Raw genomic sequence first — 14,513 nt, 5'->3', positions numbered from 1 at the left:
ATGGTCCAAAACTCCTTCAAAAATTGTCAAGAATATGGTCAAATATAATTAATAGGAAAAATGAAATAATATAGGTTTAAACATAAGAAATAAAAGACATAATAATTTAGAAATACTAAAACTAAAATAAAAATTTTAAAATTGGAATATTTAAAAATAATTAAAATATTTTTAAAAATTATTTTTGATGTTTTACTTTTCATCACTGTAATATCTGTTGTCCTGTACATGCAGTGATATTTTCTTCCATTTCTTCCCCAGTGTCTTACTTTTGTTTTGTCTTGAAAGAATTTTTAAGCTCACAGTAAAGTCACATACAGAACACAGGGGATTCTAATATACCCAACATCCTCCCCTTTTCCCACTTCCCATATCAAAAACCTTTTTATATGAGGATGGTACATTTGTTACAATTGATGTACAAATATTGAAACGTAGCCACTGATCATCGTCAATGGTTTACATTATGGTCTAAACTCTAGACCATACACAATTATAAATGTGTGATGAAATTCAACATGGATGGTATCCATTATGTCAAAATGATGCAGAACTCTTCCATTGCCCCCTAAATACCCCCTTTTCCATCTATTCTATTCCTACCTCCTCTCCCTTCAATGCCCACGATGACCACCAGGTTTCACTCCTTGAAGGAAAGGATTCATAATTATTTGCCACAATACTGAGGGCTTGACACACTGGTCTGTCTTGCCCTCATAGGAACTGCCCGTGCTCTCAAGAGACATCCACCCCTAGTCTGAGAACATATTTGGCCTCCCCAGGACGGGAGTCCAATTCTTTCCCATTCATTACATGGATCTCCATTCACTGATACAATACACTATGACAAAATGATCACTTGCACATTCTCTAGAAGACTGCCCCATACCCTGTTCCAATTGCCCCCGCCCCCATTGAACATCCTAAACCAGTAACCCTTCATTGTCATATTGACAAAAGAATTTCCCAACAGGGTAGTTTCACCCACATACCCACCAATCTCCAGTGTTCACCTGTTCCCTCACTCATCCCTACCCTAGTTCCATGGACCATCCATCCCACACTTCCCACCCTACCCCCTGGCAAATTTGCACCACCCAATCCAATTGTATCACTACACCCCTCTCATATCTCTTCACTGCACAACTACTTACTTCCACCTTATCATAGATTTCACCCATATGGACATTGGATCACAACCTTCTTCTCCCTTTCTATTTTCTGTAAACTTATCTTTCAGACTCTAGCTCTCTGAGTCTGCTCAATTTGTTTAATTCATATCAGTGAGGTCATGTAATATTTGTCCTTCAATTCCTGACTTGCTTCACTCAACCTAAGGTCCTCATGATTCATCTTTGTTTTCCTGTGTGTTAGTATTATATTCCTTCGTATAGCTGAATAATGACCCCTGGGTGGACTGGGAGATAGTGTAAACTGCAATGTAAACCACTATCCATGTGGTGCAGCAGTATTCCAAAATATATTCACCAAATGCAGTGAATGTGCCATGATGATGGGGGCGGGGGTTTGTTGGTGTGGGAGGAGTAGGGTGGGGGGTGGGAGGTATATTGGGAGTTCATTTTTTTTAAAGCTTCATATTGTTTATTTTTTTATTTGTTTCTCTCCCCTCCCCCCACCCCAGTTGTCTGCTCTCTGTGCCCTTTTGCTTCGTGTTCATTTGTGTGCTTCTGTTGTTGTCAGTGGCATGGGAATCTGTGTCTCTTTTTATTGTGTCATCTTACTGCTTCAGCTCTCCACGTGTGTGGAGCCATTCTTGGGCAGGCTGAACTTTCTTTCGTGCTGGGCAGCTCTCCTTACAGGGTGCACTCCTTGCACGTGGGGCTCCCCTATGCGGAGACACCCCTGCGTGGCACGGCACTCCTTGTGAGCATCAGCACTGCATGTAGGCCAGCTCCACATGGGTCAAGTAGGCCCAGAGTTTGAACCCCGGACCTCCCATGTGGTAGAAGAACACCCTATCCACTGGGCCATGTCTGCTTCCCTCATTTTTCTTAGTGTAACATTTTTTAAAAAAAGAAGGAAAAAATGTTCCATTATATGTATTTACCACATGTTGTTTATCTATTCATCATTGATGGGCATTTGGGTTGATTCCAACTCTTGTGTAATAATGAGTAATGCTGCATTGAACATTGATGTGCATATATCTGTTCATGTTCTTGTTTTCAATTCTTCTGGGTATATACCCAGCAGTGGAATTGCTGGATCTTGAGTTGATTTTTTGTATAAGGTGTGAGATGGTATTCCTCTCTCATTCTTTTGGATATGGATATCCAGTTCTCCAAGCACCATGTGTTGAAGAGGCCATTTTCTCCCAGTTCAGTGGGTTTAGTGGCTTGTTGAATATCAGATGACTGTTTATATGAGGATCAATTTCAGAACTCTCAATTCAGTTCCATTGGTCAGTATGTCTATTCTTGTGCTGATACCATGCAGTTATTTTTTTAAGGTTTATTTATTTATTTCTCTCCCTCACCCCCTCCCTAGTTGTCTGTTCTCTGTGTCTATTCACTGCATGTTCTTTCTTTGTCCGCTTCTGTTGTTGTCAGCAGTATGGGAATCTGTCTTTCTTTTTGTTGCATCATCTTGTTGTGTCAGCTCTCCGTGTGTGCGGCACCTTTCCTGGACAGGCTGAACTTTCTTTCGCACTGGGTGGCTCTCCTTACCAGGGTGCACTCTTTGTGCATGGGGCTCCACTATGTGTGGCATGGCACTCCTTGCATGCATTAGCACTGTGTGTGGGCCAGCTCCACACAGGCCAAGGAGGCCTGGGGTTTGAACTGTGGACCTCCCATGTAGTAGACAGATGTCCTAACCATTGGGCCAAGTCCATTTTCTACCATGCAGTTTTGACCACTGTAACCTTGTAGTATATTTTAAAGTCAGGTAGTATGATTTCATTTGTCTTTTTAAATATATTTTTGGCTATTCGGGGCCTCTTGCCCTTTCAAATAAATTTCATAGTTAGTTTTTCCAATTTGGTAAAAAATGGGATCATGTTAAATTTGTAGATCAGTGTGGGTAAGATAGACATCTTAATGAAGTTTAGTCTTCCCATCCATTATCAGGGAATATTCTTCCATTTATTTAAATCTTCATTGATTTCTTTTAGTGTAGTTTTTCGTGTATAAGTCATTTACATGTTTAATTAAATCTATTCCTAGCTATTTGATTCTTCTAGTTGCCAATGGAAATGGGATTTTTTCCTTGATTTTCTCCTCAGATTGCTCATTATTGGTGTACAGAAATGCCATCTTGCCTCCTCACTCTATTCTTTATACTTCTTTGAAATTTGCAGTTTTACATAGCCAAATAACATAAAATGACCGTTTAATAACATCATATTATTTTAAAACAGGTTGACACTGGTTGTAAAGAAAAGCAATTCTTTTAATCTGTGCCATTATACTTTGCATATAGTATATTAGCTTGTTAAAATAATTTTCACATATTTCTAAAAATGTTTATATCTTCTTAATTGTTGAAGGATATTTATACTGAGTATAGAAAGCTAGGATGACAGCTCTTCTTTTTCAATAACTTAAAGGTATTACATTGTCATTCTTACTTTCATTTTTCAGTATGCTGTGTCTTTTTATTATGTCTCCCATCATGCTGATTTCTAGATTTCTTCTTTATCATTGGTTTTAAGCAATTTGAACGTCATTTACCTTGTTTTCTCAATGTTTTTCTTGAATAGAGTCCTTTGAGCTTCTTGAATCTTTAGATTTGTTCTTTTAACTAATTTGGGGGAAGAATTAGCCTTTATATATTCAAATATTTTGTCTGGTTTTCTCCTTCTTTTGGATTCTTACTACCCATGAATTTGAGCACCTGAATTTGTGTCATACTTCCGTAATGTTCTCTTCAATTTTTTTTTAAAGATTTATTTATTATTTATTTCTCTCCCCTTCCCCCCCATCCCATCCCGGTTGTCTGTTCTTTGTGTCTATTTGCTGCATCTTCTTTATCCACCTCTGTTGTCAGCGGCACAGGAATCTGTGCTTCTTTTTGCTGCGTCATCTTGTTGTGTTTGCTCTCCATGTGTGCAGCACCATTCTTAGGCAGGCCGCACTTCCTTTCGCCCTGGGCGGCTCTCCTTACAGGGCGCACTCCTTGCACGTGGGGCTCCCCTACGCGGGGACACCCCCACACGGCATGGCACTCCTTGCGCGCATCAGCACTGCGCATGGGCCAGCTCCACACCGGTCAAGGGGCCCCGGGATTTGAATGGCAGACCTCCCATGTGGTAGACGGACACCCTAACCACTGGGCCAAGACCGCGCCCTCTCTTCAATTTTTAATCTTTGTTAATTTCAGCTTTGATTGTTATTCAAGTTCAGAAATAATTTTTCTCCTTTATCTAATTTTCTTTTATTCTTATTTACTGTATTTTCTATTTAAGACTTTTACTTTACAACTTTTGAAATTCTATGTGGATTTCTCATCTTTTGCCTCTTTTCTGGATGCTACATCTTGCCTCTTCTTAGGTAAATATATGGGATATATTGATTGGTGATTTATTATCCTGGTCTAAATTTATTATGTGTGTTATTTTGGGTAGTGTTTCTACAAATTGATAGTTTCTTTATTATGAGTTGAATTTTCCTGCTTCTTTGCATAATTTGTTTAACTTAATGTCAAGGTTTTTCTTGTTATTATAATATGCCTCAACAAATTTGCCTTTCAATCACATTGAAATCACTTCTTGTAGAATTTGCTACTGTTATGTTTGTGACTTTGGTTGCAGATTTCCTAGGGACAATGTTTCCCTCTTGGGATAATGAGTCTTAGGCACTATTTAATGGTTTTGCAGGGTTTTAAAGCAGTGCTTTTTAAAAAGTAAGCATAGGAGCATGTTCATAGCTTGTGCCATATACACTTAGGCTGTCATTCAACTGATTGACTAGAAGAGTCTCAATTTGGAGATGGTTATATGAATTTGGGGACTCTCTCCCCTCTCTTACAACTGTATTTGGTCTACCTGTATTTAGAGCGACAGAAGCTCTCTGTCACTAGATTTTATGGTCCCTTGTATGTAAAATGTTGTTGCATTTTTTTAGCAAAATTTTTTTAATTTTTTTTTTAAAGGTATATAGATCACAAGAAAGGTTACATTAAAAAATATGAGGTTCCCATTTACCCCACTCCTCAGCCCTCCCCCCACTCCTACCACAACAACCTCTTTCGTCACTGTGGCACATCCATTGCATTTCATGAATACATTTCGGCGCACTGCTATACCACATGGATCATAGTTTAAATTGTAGTTTACAGCCTCCCCCAGTACATTCAGTGGGTTATGGCAGGATATATAATGCCCAGCAACTGTCCCTACAATATCATTCAGGACAACTCCAAGTCCTGAAAATTCCCCCATATCACACCTCTTCTTCCCTCTCCATGCCCTCAGCAACTCCCACAGCCACTGTCTCCACATCAATGATACAATTTCTTCCACTGTTAGAGTCACAATAATTCTATAGTAGAATACCAGTAAGTCCACCCTAATCCATATTTTATTTCTCCTTCCTGTGGACCCTGGGATGGCAGTGTCCACTCCACCTCTAAATTGAGAAGGGGCTTAGATCCCACATGGCTGATGGATGCGAATATCCCACTTGCAGTTGTAGACTCTCTCAGTTCCCTGGTGTGATGGTTGATCATATAACCTCCATGTTAGCTGACCTCGGTAAGTCCAACGAATGAGAAAGCAGTTGTTGCAACTCTCCTGAGGCTCAGGGCCCAGCTGGCTCATGGAACTCCAGAGATTCAAGCATACACCAATCCCATTGCCAACCACAGGTTCAGTAAAAGTGACAGAAGTGTCATGTGTAGAGAGATCACTTCTGAGTTCAACTCCATCACCACTCAGGAGCACAAATTCAAAGTAAAGCCCACTGGCAAGGCAATGAACTCCAGAGCCATCTGCCATTACTGTAGAACCTGTGTGTCTCCATAGCTCTCAGGAGCACCACTGCCTGAGATTGTATCTACTTTGACTGTCTCTGGGATCCTGCTGAAATATGCATAAGCACAACTCCTCTGATGACCTCCCAACTCATTTTGAAGTCTGTTAGCCATATAAATTCATTTATCTTTACCATTTCCCCCTTTTATTCAAGGTCTTTTGCTAGTTGCATCACCAGCTGGTGATTGGTAATATCCCTCGGTGGCGGGCAGGCTTATCTCCAACAGTCATGTCCCACACTGGGGGGAAGGTAATGCATTTACATTTACATGCTGAGTTTGGTTTAGAGAGTGGCCACTTTTGAGTACATGGAGGCTCTCAGGAGGTAACTCTTAGGCACCTTGCAGCTCTAGGACTAGTTGAAATTTCAGGCACACAGGCTCAAAAGCATAGTCATCAGGATCAAGGGCCCATCATTAGACTATCCTTCTTCACTGGTCTTTGCAGTTACACTTGGGGGATTGTTGTTGTTCCATTAAGGAATGCAACAGAACGCCCTCAGCTGGGAACTCAGCACTCCCTTAGTTGTCATGTGTAGCTCTACCTACTATGACAATACCCAACCAATATCTGAACACATTTATATACCCTATGTACATTACATGGAGTAGTCCCTCCCACCTATGCATCCTCATCAATGACACAACACACCAGTGATTGTGAGCATCTTTTCATGTGCTATTTAGACATTTGTATTTCTTCTTTGGAGAAGAATCTGTTCAAATCTCTTACTCATTTTTTGAATGGGTTGTCTTTTTATTTTTAAGATATAGGATTTCTTTTTTTATGTTGGCTATTGGGCTCCTATCAGATAAATGGTTTCCAAATATTTTACCTATTGGGTAGGTTTGCTTTTGACTTTCTTGATAAACTCCATTGAGGTGCAAAAGGCTTTACTTTTGAGGAGGTCCCATTTATCTATTTTTTCTTTCACAGCTCATGCTTGGGGTCTGAAATTCATGAAGCCATTTCCTGTTACAAGGTCCTGTAGATGCTTCCCTTCATTGTCTTCTATGGTCTTTATGGTCTTGCCTCTTATATTGAGATCTTTGATCCATCTTGAGTTAATTTTCATATAAGGCACAAGGTTGTAATCCTCTCTCATTCTTTTGCATATGGATATCCAATTCTCCTAGCACCATTTGTTGAAGAGGCCATTCTCTCCCAGTTTTTTACATTAAAGTTTACACTTTGTACCACACATTTTTATAGGTTATGACAAAATGTACGATGCCCTGTATCCACCATTGAAATGTTGTTCACAGCAATTCCAATATCTTAAAAATGCCCCACCTATTCTTCCCCTTTCCTCCCGTCAGACTTCCTAGTGACCACTACTTTTATATCTGTGTTATTCTTCTGTTTCCAGAATAATAATAACTCTACTTTAGTCCATAGCTGCATTCCCCCTTAAGTTTGTTCATTCCTCAGTCTTGAAGATTTTTAGGATGTTTATGCCCATTCGGTTTCTGATTGAGATGGAATTTAGATCCCATAGGGCAGATTGATGGACCTGTCTTGCTTAGAGTTGTAGATGCTGTCTGTTTTTTTGGGATGAACATTGTCCATCTTCCTCCTTTTGTTTGTTGTCCTGGGTGAATCTGATGAACCAGAATGTAGGTGTTGCAATTCTTGCTGAGATTAAGGGCTCAACTGGCATATGAACAGACCAAAGATTTAAGTCTCTACTACATATATTTAATGAGTATAGTGCTAATTATAGGTTCAAATTAAAGAGGCAAAAGACTCATATAGAGGGAAATTATAAATAAGTCTAACTGTCCTACATTGGGGATCATATATTCCAAGGTAAGGCCCACTGACAGGGTGCCAATTCTGAAATTGTCTGCCTTGCCTATGGTGTCTAGATGTTTCTAGAGCCCTCAGTAGCACCCCTGTTTGAGGCATTGTTTACTGTGGCAGTCAATGAGTTCCTCCTGACATGTTCATAAGTATAACCTCTGGAATGACCTCTCAACTAACTTTGAAATCTCTAAGCATAAAAACTCATTTGTATTTAATATTTCCCCCTTTCAGTCAAGATCTCTTCCTGAATGCATTGCTGCTTGGCACTTGGTAATAATCCCTTGGTGCCAAGGAGGATCATCCCTGGGAGTCCTGTCACATGACGGGAGAAAGATAAGCTTTTTAATGATTATTTTAACCTTGGCTTATTGGTTAATGGCCTCATAATGCCTGTACCCATGGGTGGAGGCTCTTCTCTGGCCCATCAGGAGCTGGAGACCCTCCAGTCTGATGTCAGCTCCACAAGCCTGGGCTGTCCCTCTTATTCCTGGGAATCTATCTATACTTACTTGGGTAGCAGAGCAGTCTTAATAATAATTTGGTATTGTCTGGTGGCAACTTTCACAGCACAGACACATATATAATACAAGTAGAAGGCAGCAACATACCAGAAAGTAGCCACTGAGGGACTTACAGGGTTTTGCACTTCTTTAAGGTGAGTAGTGTTATTCTCCATTCACTGTCCCCAGATTGTCTTGTAGCCATGTGTGCTATTCCTCACTTGGCTCACAGATCCCATTCTTGAGGCCATTTGTCACATTCAGGGCTTTGGGTGACAGGGTTCCAAGGGAATTTTGCCCCTTGGCTAAATCTATATCAAATATAAGACTAAGACATCATCTAATATTTTTAACAACTTTATTTAACAGCCTGTTACAAAAATAACAGTAGGAACGTAGTATCTGGGCACAGTGCAGATTAATGGGTTTTGCAACCAATGGAAAAGATATGTGCCCAGAGAGGATTTTCAAAATTTGTGGTGACTCTTCCTTCTCTCATTACTATATTTTGTCTTGGTCAATAAACAGGTGTTTTATAAAACAAAATTATAAACTACTTTTAAAATATTTTCAAAATTAGATTTAGTTTTCTATACCCAACTAATGAAATCTTCTTGCTAAGTTTACAGCAGACTGTTAGGTGACACATGGTGTCAGCCCTGGGAGACAATTTATTGGACCTTTTATCTTCTATTAATTTTATAGCAATAATGAGTCCTTAAGCATATCACTGCTATTAAATAAAGCATACAGATTGATGCTTGGTTATTACTGTTGATGAAAGAAATACAGGCTCATGATAATAATTGGTGGCTCTTATGAGAAATAAGCTTAGATGGAAGAAATGATTGTCTACAGTTCCTTTGTTTCTCTACTGTATTCCCACTGTGTGTTTTACTCAGATTTGCTGGTGTTTTAGTTTGTCAAAGGATTGCTGATGCAAAGTACCAGAAATGTGTAGGTTTTCATAAAGGGGATTTATTTGGGGTAAAAGCTTACAGTTCGAAGGCCATGAAAAGTACAAACTTGGCACTATCAGAGATGCTTTCTCACCAATGTCAGTTACTGTTGATTCTTGTGTGTTGTCACATGGTGAAGCAAAATGTCCCATGATCATTGCCAAGGCTTCAGTCTTCCCCTCCAGACTCTTCATATACTCTTTTTAAAAATTTTTTGTTGTTGTTTTTTTTGAAGATACATAGATCCCAAAAAATATTACATTAAAAAATATGAGTTTCCCATATACCCCACATCCCCCCCCCCCCTCCTCCCATCTCTACAACTTCTTTTATCATTCTGGCACATTCATTGCACTTGGTGAACGCCTTTTCAAGCACTGCTGCACTGAATGGGTTATAGTTTACAATGTAGTTTACACTGTCCTCCAGTACTATCAGTGGATTATAGCAGGATATATAATGTCCAGCATCTGTCCTTGCAACATTATTTAGGGCAACTCCAAGACCAGGAAATGCCCCCACATCACATCTCTTCTTCCCTCTGACTGCCCTCAGCAACTATGTAGCAACTGTGTAGCACTTTCTCTACACCATTACTAATCACAATTTTTCTATAGTAGAATACCAGTAAATCCACTCTAATCCATATTTTATTCCTCCATTCTATGGACCCTGGGATGGTGATGTCTACTCCACCTCTATATCAAGAGGGAGCTTAAATCCCACATGGTTGATGGATGCTACTCTCCCTCTTGGAGTTGTAGGCAGTCTCCATTCCCTGGTGTGAGCTCCTCAGTGGGCCCAGCCTCTTTGGGGCTTTCTGTTTAAGCAATCCTCTAGTACTCTTTCTACTGGCATAGGGCTTGTCTCTTAGGTCTCTCTCCTTGTAGCTCAGCTGTGGACAAAACTGGAGTCTTTCATTTTACCTGGCAGAATCAGACATAGTCGTTCCCTTTTATCCTATGCCTGTCCATTTGAGTTCCTTTATATAAGACCCAGCAAGGGGGTAGGGACACAACCTGAGTCATATCTCACTGATGTATTTCAGTCAAAATCCCTGAAGCTATCTTATCAATAATATGTTCAAAGGACCCTCAACTGAGTTTAATGCAATCTAAGAGATAACACCCAGAGGAATAAATTAGTTTAAAAACATAGAATTTCTCATTTTGGGATTCATAAAATAAGTTCGAACTGCCACAACTAGCATTCTGCAAGTTGCAAAGGTAATGAAGATAGAAATCAGAATTTTTCCTATGGGTACATCAGAGTCCTATGCTACATAAAACTACTGCTCCAACTAGCCTGGTTTATATCTCTAATGGTGGCATGGAAAAGTGTGGATTTTCCCTCTGATGTCAATTTTAGAGATTTGAGATGGGTTACAAAAAAGAAATGTGGTAGTTTCCATAATATTTCCCAATGGATGGAGAAAATATGAGATTTTAAATTTTTTTTAAATAGGTTTTTTTATTTATTTATTTTTTTTTTATTGACTTTGTAATAATATTACATTAAAAATATATATGTGAGGTCCCATTCAACCCCACCCCCCCACCCCCCCTCTCCCCCCCCCAACAACACTCGTTCCCATCATCATGACACATCCATTGGACTTGGCAAGCACATCCCTGGGCACCCCTGCACCCCATAGACAATGGTCCACATCATGGCCCACACTCTCCTCTATTCCATCCAGTGGGCCCTGTGAGGATCCACGATGTCCGGTGATCACCCCCGAGGCACCATCCAGGGCAGCTCCACGTCCCAAATACGCCCCCACCTCTCATCTCTTCCCGCCCTTCCCCATACCCATCGTCCACCATGTCCACTTTTCCCAATCCAATGCCACCTCCTCTATGTGGACATTGGATTGGTTGTGTCCATTGCACCTCCACGTCAAGAGGAGGCCCAGATTCCACATGGACGCTGGCTGCCATCCTCCCATTTTCAGTTGTAATCACTCAAGGCTCCATGGTGTGGTGATTGTCCTTCTTCAACTCCATCTTAGCTGAGTGTGGTAAGTCCAATAAATCAGACTGTAGGTGCTGGAGTCTGTTGAGGCTCAGGACCTGGCCATCACATTATCAGTCCAGAGATTCAAATCCCCTAACTATATCTTAAACCCCAACGTTAACTACACCTCCAGCAGATTAGTATGAAAATCTTATGAAGGGAGATCCCATCTGAGTCCAGATTCATCACACATAAACACCATTTCCAGAGAGGGGCCATCTGCCCTGGTAGTAAACCCCATCGGCCATGACCATAACTCTCATGGGTCTCTTTAGCCTTCATAGGAACCAATTTCTGGGGGTTGTATCTGCTTTATCTGTCTCTCTGACTCTGCTCAGTTGTGCATGAGGGCAATCCTTCTGCCAGCCTCCAGACTCTTTTTTAGAAACTCGTAGCCATATAGACTCATTTCTCCTTTCCATTTCCCCCTTACTTTAGGTCAAACAGCATTTTAAAGTCATGTTGTTTTATGTAGACATGGATATTCTGCTGATCCGCATTGAACCTTCCATATAAGGTCCTTTTCCAGTTGCATCATCAGTTGGTATTTGATAGTGGTCCCTCGTTGCCAGGGAGGCTCATCCCCGGGTGTCATGTCCCACGCTGGAGGGAAGGCATTGCATTTACATGCTGAGTTTGGCTTCGAGACTGGCCACATTTGAGTAACATGAAGGCTGACAGGAGGAAATTCCCAGGCACAATGTTGCTCTAGGCCCTGTTCTTATTTTAGGTTTATCAGCTCACAAGCATAGTCATTAGCATCAGGGGCTCACTGTTGAACCCTCACTCCCTCCCGGTCCCCGCCGCTGCACCTGGGAGACTATCGCTGCTCCCCTAGGGACCACGACAGAGCACCACTGGCCAGGAACCCAGTACCCCCCCTGCTGGGTCTTTAATTGTTGCCACTATGAGTATATCCAATCATTACCATGCACCCTGGACATATGTCCTGTACAGCTCCCTGTCAGCCATATATCACCTGTCATTGGTATCCCATACCAGTATCCCTCCATTGCCATTGTTGAAACACTCTGTGATCCAGAACTCCCCGAAATTTGAAGCCCAATATAATGTCATGATCCCTTACTAGGGAATGGCATATAGCGATGGGTTTAAAGGATAGATAAAGAACTTGGATAAAGTTAGATAAAGAACTTAGATAAAGAATGTTGACTTGAAAAAATTCCACATCCTATCCTTTTCCCCCCCCCCCCCCTAATTATTCAGCGTTTCTTCGTAGGAGTCCTAGACCACAGCAATGCATATATATAATATACAACACTCCCATACATTCACCACAACACCTTTTTCCTTCCACAGCGATACTCTTACACCCTATTCACATCATATTTACTTAAGGTGATGTACAGAGTCTGAGATATTAGCTTTCTAACATGGTAATATCTGTGCTTACATTATGGTGCATACTTTAGGATACACAGTTCTTTACATTTTTAGTTCTCCTATGTTTTACATTATGGTTTACATTATCAGTCTGTCGTCTCCTATATGTTATGGTGTAATATTACATGTTTTATATCCATCCTTGTGTACTCTCAAGAAACTCCTCCCTTGCCCCCCATTTACTTTGGTTCCACACATTTAACGTCCATTTTCCCTTCCACCTTTGTGCCCACAGTGACAGTCAACCTCCGTTTCCTGAGGAGCCACTTCCAGAGAAAGATGGAATAGTGTTTGGGGCCTAACTTGCTCATCTGCCCCAATGCCCTGGGAGCCACACTTTCTCTCGAGGGATAGAGTTCCCTCTATTTGGTGGCATTAGTCCTCCCCAGGATGTGGGTCCACCCCCACTCTCACTACTTGGGATTCTACCCCATGGTGTCACCCACTCTGGCAGAATGAGCATTTAGACATTCCCCAGGAGCCCGTCCTGCATCAGACCCTCCCCTCCGAGCATTCTAAACAGGTAACCCTCTTTATTATATTTTGATATTATTTTCTCGGCATTTTACTCTCCACCACCTCCTAACCCTCTCCTGTGTTCGTATGCTACCCCTCCCTCCCCCCACTTTTGGGCAACATTACCCAACCGTCCCTCCCCAGCCACCCTCAAACCCATAAAGCCCCAACCAAAGGCAACCCCTTGCCCCCATTTTATCTCTTCTTTGTGTTCATACTTACCACCATCTCGTCTTAAGTTCCACCCCTGCAGACATCGGCTCATATCCTTCCTCCACCCTCCGATTTCCTGTAAGCCTATCGTTCAGTCTCTTGCTATCTAGGGCAGCTTGTTTATTTCATATCATTGAGGTCATGTAGTATTTGTCCTTCAATGTCTGGGTTGCTTCACTCAACATAAGGTTCTCAAGATTCATCCATGTTATCAGATGTGTTTGTAGTGTGTTTGTTCTTACAGCCGAGTAGTATTCCATTGTGTGTATATACCACATTTTATTGATCCACTCATCTGTTGATGGGCATTTGGGTTGATTCCAACTTTTGGCAATAGTGAACAATGCTGCTATGAACATTGGTGTACATATATCGGTTTGTGTCCTTGTTTTCAGTTCTGCTGGGTATATACCCAGCAGTGGTATTGCTGGGTCAAATGGCAAATATATGGCTAGTTTTTTGAGAAACCGCCATACTGTCCCCCAGAATGGTTGGATCCTTCTGCATTCCCACCAGCAGTGGATGAGTGTTCCCCTTCCTTCACATCCTCTCCAGCACTTGTATTCTTCTGTTTTTTTCATAGCTGCCAATCTTATGGGTGTAAGATGGTATCTCATTGTAGTTTTGATTTGCATTTCCCTGATAGCTAGAGATTTGGAACATTTTTTCATGTGCTTTCTTGCCATTTGTATTTCTTCTTCGGAGAAGTGTCTGTTTAAGTCTTTTTCCCATTTTTTAAATGGGTTGTTTATCTTTTTATTTTCAAGATATAGGAGTTCTTTATATATGCAAGTTATAAGTTTCTTATCAGATATATGATTGCCAAATATTTTCTCCCACTGTGTGGGCTCCCTTTTTACTTTCTTGACAAACTCCTTTGAGGTGCAGAAGGCTTTAATTTTGAGGAAGTCCCATTTATCTATTAGTTCTTTTGCTGCTCGTGCTTTTGGTGAGATATTCATAAATCCATTTCCTATTACAAGGTCCTGTAGATGTTTCCCTACACTGCATTCTCAGGTTTTTATGGTCTTGGCTCTTATATTTAGGTCTTTGATCCATCTTGAGTTGATCTTTGTATAAGGTGTGAGATGGTAATCCTCTTTCATT

The sequence above is a fragment of the Dasypus novemcinctus genome, chromosome 27 (assembly GCF_030445035.2).
Source record: "Dasypus novemcinctus isolate mDasNov1 chromosome 27, mDasNov1.1.hap2, whole genome shotgun sequence".
NCBI classification, from domain to species: domain Eukaryota; kingdom Metazoa; phylum Chordata; class Mammalia; order Cingulata; family Dasypodidae; genus Dasypus; species Dasypus novemcinctus.
This window is presented reverse-complemented; position numbering follows the sequence as displayed.